The 6,000-nt window shown below is 39.9% G+C and overlaps 1 protein-coding gene across 5 annotated transcripts in view; it reads left to right on the top strand.

Annotated features, from left to right (window-relative positions):
• The first annotated feature begins 724 nt into the window (after positions 1 to 724).
• The window catches only part of GREB1 (growth regulating estrogen receptor binding 1), a 98,617-nt gene continuing 93,341 nt past the window's right edge, over positions 725 to 6,000 (top strand). For 3 of the 5 annotated variants that reach the window (XM_034432115.3, XM_087882374.1, XM_034432113.3), the window contains exon 1: positions 726 to 809. The gene's annotated coding sequence lies outside the window, so the exon portion shown is untranslated. Of the gene's footprint in view, positions 810 to 6,000 lie in introns of all 5 variants that reach the window. The other 2 variants (XM_034432114.3, XM_034432112.3) reach the window with 1 other exon arrangement.

Raw genomic sequence — 6,000 nt, 5'->3', positions numbered from 1 at the left:
GATCTAACATGATTCCCAAACGAAAATTATAATCACGAAAGGAGGAAGGCAAGCCCGCTCCAAACGTCTCCTCCTATCCACGCTTGGTCAGAATCCATGATTTTTCCCCCCCAAGCCAAGTCTTCATCCCGTCTCCATTAACGCTTCTTCAATCGATTAGCCTTCATCTTGCCTCATGATCCGCCAGCCCTGAAATCCACTGGCAGGAAATCGTTCGGAAAGTGGAGCTTTGAGATCCACTCCAAGCGGACCGAAAAGGCCGCTGCCGGTTGCAAAACCGACAGGAGCGGGCACCGGAGGCCTCGTGGGAAATTTGATCCCATGACCCAGAGGGCTCGGACTGACATTTTGCCCTCCCGAGGGAGGGGGGGGGAATTCCTAGGAGGGTCTTGCTGTGAGAGATAAGCGAGGAAACAAACAAACAAACGTCCAGAGGTAACAGTTCAAACGGCTGCGTGAGGCAGGCGAGCGGGTCAAGCAAGCGGGCCCGTCCCCGCGTGTCAGGGTTTCTCGGGATGCCGTTGTAGCGTGGAGAGCGCGAGAGCCTGCAAAGTTGCGCGGGTTTGAAAGCGGGAGATCAATGGTAGTGACTTAGAGCAGAAGGTCAGCCTGCGCTTTCTTTCAGAGGATGGGTGGGAGGGAGTTGTGGAGTAGCAGGAGGAGGAGGAGGAGGAGGAGGAGGGTCGGAGAGGTGGGAGGCGTGAGCATCCTTCTCCTTTTCTTTAGAGCACGCTGCTTTTAGGGAAAAGGAGGCGAATGCTTCCCTAACTAATTGTCATCCTTTCGGGCAACAAAGGCAGCCCTCCGAGGTAAGATTTCTCTCCTTCCTCTTCCCCCTTAGGAAAATTCCGATTCCCCCCCCCTCACACACACACACTTTGCAAATCCTAAGAAAGCGAAGGAGAAGCTAGAGCCACAAAGGTGAAAGAAATCAGAATATCCAGGAAACAGTGGGAACTGGAGTTCGTCTCCTCTGAACGGAGACATGAGCACCATCCATCCTGGACCAGCAAGAAAAGAATCTAGATTAGTGGGGGGGTGGGGGGTGAAAGAAAAAGAAAAGGAGTAGATGTTATCATCTCCAATAAGTTCCCAGCAGAAAATATCATCACCACCCAATGATTTGGCACTTCCAGAAGAAAAACGAATTAGCCCCATGGCTGTGGGGCTGACCTTCGTTGGAAGGGAGTTGGCTGGCTCCCCTTAACTTTGTCATACTGAAGTGTAAACTCTTAGGGACCCATCCCCCACCCCCCACCCCGTTTGTTGTTGTTTTTTCCAGCAACCTTTGGCAGCTATCACTATTCGAACATTTCTTGATGGAAAGCTTGAGCATCCATTAAGGGATTTGGGTAAAGTGAGCGGAGAAGGGTCTACAAGTAGAATGAATCATGCAATGGTCTTTGTTTCTTTTGCAACAAAGTTGTGAGCAGAATTTGTATTATTTTGCTCGGAAGAGTTTTTACTCCAAAACCAAACCTTGAAAAAGATGGAAACTTCCACTGGGTAGGGGAGGCATTTTCAAATTTCCAGGGGTAATTCGGCAAGTCAAGTGGTAGAAGGCAGTTGTGGTTCAGCAGGCAAGGTTTTTTTTTAGCGTTTAGGGTTTCAGAAGCTTTGTGGACCTTTTAGGTCCTGAGACCTTGTCTTTTTCTTTTTTTTTACAGGAGAAAAACATCTAAAGCAACTGCTGTTATTTAATGCATGCATATAATTTGTGTCAGAGTGTGTATTGGTTTTATTTCATTATGAATCTTTTCCAGTCGTGTGTGAGCATCCTTAAAGAAATATAGGAGTGCTTCCTTTCACTTGCTTTTTTTTCTTCTCCTTGCAAGTTTTTTCTTACATTAGTTATGGCAGGGCTAAGGTCATTGCCTCATTTTATGAAACCAGTGAGAGTTTTGAATTCATTCTGTTTAAGAACAAGTCATAAAACCAAGATAAAATATTGGCTTCCTCCTTATTCAACATTAATGTGTCCTACTTTATCATATTTTGCTTATTTTGTAAGTATAGGTAACTCAAAGACATTTTATTTTCCTGCTTCAAATTATTTTTCCATGGAAGTGTGTGCGTGTGTGTGTAATTTTACATAGAGTGAAAATAAATGACGGAAGGAGTGCCAGTTAATCTGCATTTGGGTTTTCTTTGTATTATTAATTTGAACACTAAGATAACCTACCCATCTCCCTCTATTAAAAATAACCTTGCCTGCTACTTTATTGTAAGGCTAACGTTATTCCCAAGAAAGCTTTGATAACTATTTCATTATTGCAGATAATACTCTAATCCTAAATTCTGGTGCAAGAATCTTCATAAGAGTTCCATGTTGTATTCTTATCATTTATTACATTTGTGACATCAATCCTATGTAATGTTTCTACATACCAGATGAACTTCATAGCAAGGCTCTGGAGAAGCTAAGTCATTAGTTGTTAGTGTGGCTATAGTGAGAGGTATTTGCAAGCTGAAATAAAAAATCGTGTCACTTCAGCCTGACTCTGATACTCTGTTGGTCATGCTCTTTGAATTTAGGCCTGAAAATTGTTTTAATCTCAACTGCAGTCTTGCCACAAGCCTGGCTTGTACAACAGCCTTTTATGCAACTAGTACTTTGAAAGAAGATGGGCACAATTTGTTCTTGCTGTGTTCTTTTTCTTGTGCAATTCTGTTTGGAATTTACTGAGAACCTTCTTTGGAGGCAGGAGCAGGGATGATAGTCTGTCTTTTCTCTGTATGTAAATGATTCTGCCTCCCTAGTTTACATAGTAGAGTACCAATTCTGAAATACCAATTATTGTGAGAATTTGTGATATAACTTTGCTTTTTTTAAATATAGGGGCCTATCCAGTAGGGGAAAACATAAGAATAATATATATTCAAAATCATCATAAATACTGCTGAAGTTATAAAAACACATAGCAGCACCATTTTGCTTGCCATACTTCAGTTCTTAAAAGCTCTGGGGGATGGAAAACTCTTCCTCTGATGGCAAAAAGCACTCAGAGAGAGCTATACATCTCTCTTGCTTCATAATAAAAAATGCAAATGCAAGTAGATTAAAAGAGCCTGGTGGCGCAGCAGACTAATAGCCTGTTATTAACATTCAGCTGCCTGCAATTACTGCAAGTTCGAATCTCCCCAGGCTCAAGGTTGACTCAGCCTTCCATCCTTTCTAAGGTAGGTAAATTGAGGACCCAGTTTGTGGGGGCAATAAGCTGACTTTGTATAAATATACAAAAGTATGAAGGCTATTGCTTAACGCATTGTAAACCACCCTGAGTCTCCGGAGAAGGGTGGCATATAAATCAAATTAAAAAAAAAATAGGTACCACTTCAGTGGGAAATTAATAGTGTGCCTTTGGTGTGTAGGCATGCTGGCCAAATGACCACAGAAATTATCTTCGGACAATCCTGGCTCCCTTGGCCAAGAAATGTAGATGAGCCCAGCGCCCTAGAGTGAGACATGACTGACAGGGAAACATGTACCTTTAAAGATGTCACCATAGAAAGGGTCCTCCAGAGCTAATTTCATTTTACTTCTGTTAAACGGGAAGCATGAAACAAGGATGCATATTTAAGAACTTCTTGAAATGTTCAGAGTCCAGAATAACTAGTAAATAAGACTTATCAGCCTTAAAATATGCTTTCCAGGAGGTTAGCTGATAAACAGTTAAACTGATATTCGCTTGGCAACCCATCTTAAACTGGATCCTCCCTACAAGCAAGGAACATTATATGGGATTTAAAGTCAACAATAATTGTTTTATTATGGTGCCCTTAATCTGGGTTGTGATGTCAAAAAAATAAATACATTTATTTATTACTTTTACCAGGATGTTGTCCAATATAACCCCCTTTGAATGAAAGGAGGGGAACAAAAACATGAAAAATCTTTAAAAACATGAAAAATCTTTAATTCAGTGGTGCTTGAAAGGTTATCAGTAACCTTTATAGTGAACCTTGGTCTTCCTTTTTTATTAGTCCTTAGTCTTCTTTCTTTTAGTTCCGTGGTTAGCTCTTCTGCAGTCTCATTAATTTAAATTATATAGAAAACATGATTTTTGAATCCAAACTATATATACTGGTATCTATATCTATTTTCACTGGTAAATTTTCAGTTACTGTCTTGAGCGTCTTAATGTTTGAGCTCTTCTATGAAATTTCAAATTCCTAATGTAAAATAAAAAGCATCCAAATATAATATGAAATTCCAATCAAAACACATATCACTGTAAAACAAAACATGCTAAATCACAATTCTAATCACAGGTAAAATTATTGTATATAGTGAGTAAATATATTGTGGTCTCGAACTACATCTATGCTTGGCATTTTGCAAGATCCTCTTGAAACCAAAAAAAACAACTTCAGATAAAGAAACTGGTAAACTTGTAAAGACAGCGCTGTTATTGTAGTAGGCAAAAGATTTGGAAGCAAAGTCATTGCTTTACTGATATGTTTTGTCTTCAAGGCGCCTTAACTTCTTTATGTTGCTTTTGCTCCAGTAGATTAAAGGGGTCACTTTTCAAGAATTTACACCTTTGAAAAGTGAGACTTTAAAATGCTTTCTAAGCAGCAGTGCTAGTGATTCAAAATGCCTGAGGAGCTAAACCAAAGGGACAAAGAATTATCCTAGCTGTGAGGCTGTGAGAAAGGAACTAACAATTTAGTGCCGTTATATAGCCTTCATTCTTGCAGGTAAAATGTGTATAGCTAGAATGGACAATTGTCTTCAAGAGATTAATTGTCTAGTAGTGCATTAGTGACAGAAATAAATATCATTTTCTAATTTGTCCTCTTTCTGTTTGGAATGAGCCCAAGTAATGCACATGCATTGAATGGGTTCAACCTTCACTCTTTCTGCTGAAAAGGAGTTCAGATTCAAGGATGAGAAAGACCTGCACTTCAGCTCTTGGAGCTGTTAATGAACATGATAGTTCTTGGCCTCTATGAATCAACAAATGTTGCAAGGCCGTGACCTTGATCTTTTCCTTAGGAATAAAGGAATTGAGATTTTATTTTAACCCCTTTGAGAACTTTTGTTTCATAAACTGAGCCTCCTGTTCTCCAGACCACATTTATGAGCTGTAAACCAATAGGTTATATTCTGTATTCCTTCAAACATTGTTAGCTTCTGTTTTCTATCCCTTGGCTTCTATGCTCTGCCTCCTTGCAATGGCTGGGCTCACATGTAAATCTTAACTGTGGTTAGTGTAGGTAGCCAACATGAACAAATGAATGTTATGCTAAGTCACAAATCATCAGTAACAAACCAGTCTAGCTGAGCATTCACATCTCTTTAAGTCAAGTATGGTTGAATCAAATGAAATACGATTCCAAATTCTGATGGATTCATTAGATGCCTCCAAAGAAGCTGATCTGAAAGCAACCTCAATGGCCACCGCACCCCTAAAACCTCATGGATCTATTTTCCTTTCTCTGCCTTGCCTTTTCCTTTAGCTTAGCCTAACAGAGGACGGATCAAGGTGGCCATGAAATGCCACTTACTCACTGCCATCCCAAGAAAAGGCAGCATTAAATGATGCTCTGGGCCTCAGCTAAGGGATAACAACATGGTCTCTGCACTTAAAAGTACTCAGCTGTAATTCCCCCCCACCCCGCCAAGAAACTGTTGATACTTCCTTATCAGACTTTATTTATTGGAAGCTCTAACTGGCTGGGTCAACGGTGTCAAAACTGATTAATAGAAGAATGGAAGATTACAGCTGAGTGGGTTTTTTTTTTTAATAAAATGAGATTATTTTGAAGAAACAGCAGGAGCAGCATTTTAACCTAAATTTATGGCTAAATGGTAGAAATCTGCTGACTAATGAAACTCAGGCAAAATGTTTTTTTACTGTTACTTCATGTGTTTTTGGAAATTTTAAACATCATTTTTGTAACTCCAGATGTTTATTTTCTAAAGTATAAAAATAAAGTTTATAAAGTGAGTCAAGGGAGACACAGAAGTGGGAGGTAGCTGTTTATTCTCACCCA

Source organism: Pantherophis guttatus, chromosome 1, assembly GCF_059756535.1.
Source record: "Pantherophis guttatus breed Tessera chromosome 1, ASM5975653v1, whole genome shotgun sequence".
In the NCBI taxonomy this organism is placed as follows: domain Eukaryota; kingdom Metazoa; phylum Chordata; class Lepidosauria; order Squamata; family Colubridae; genus Pantherophis; species Pantherophis guttatus.
Note: the sequence above shows the minus strand (reverse complement) of the source record. Positions and strands in the feature narration are given on the sequence as shown.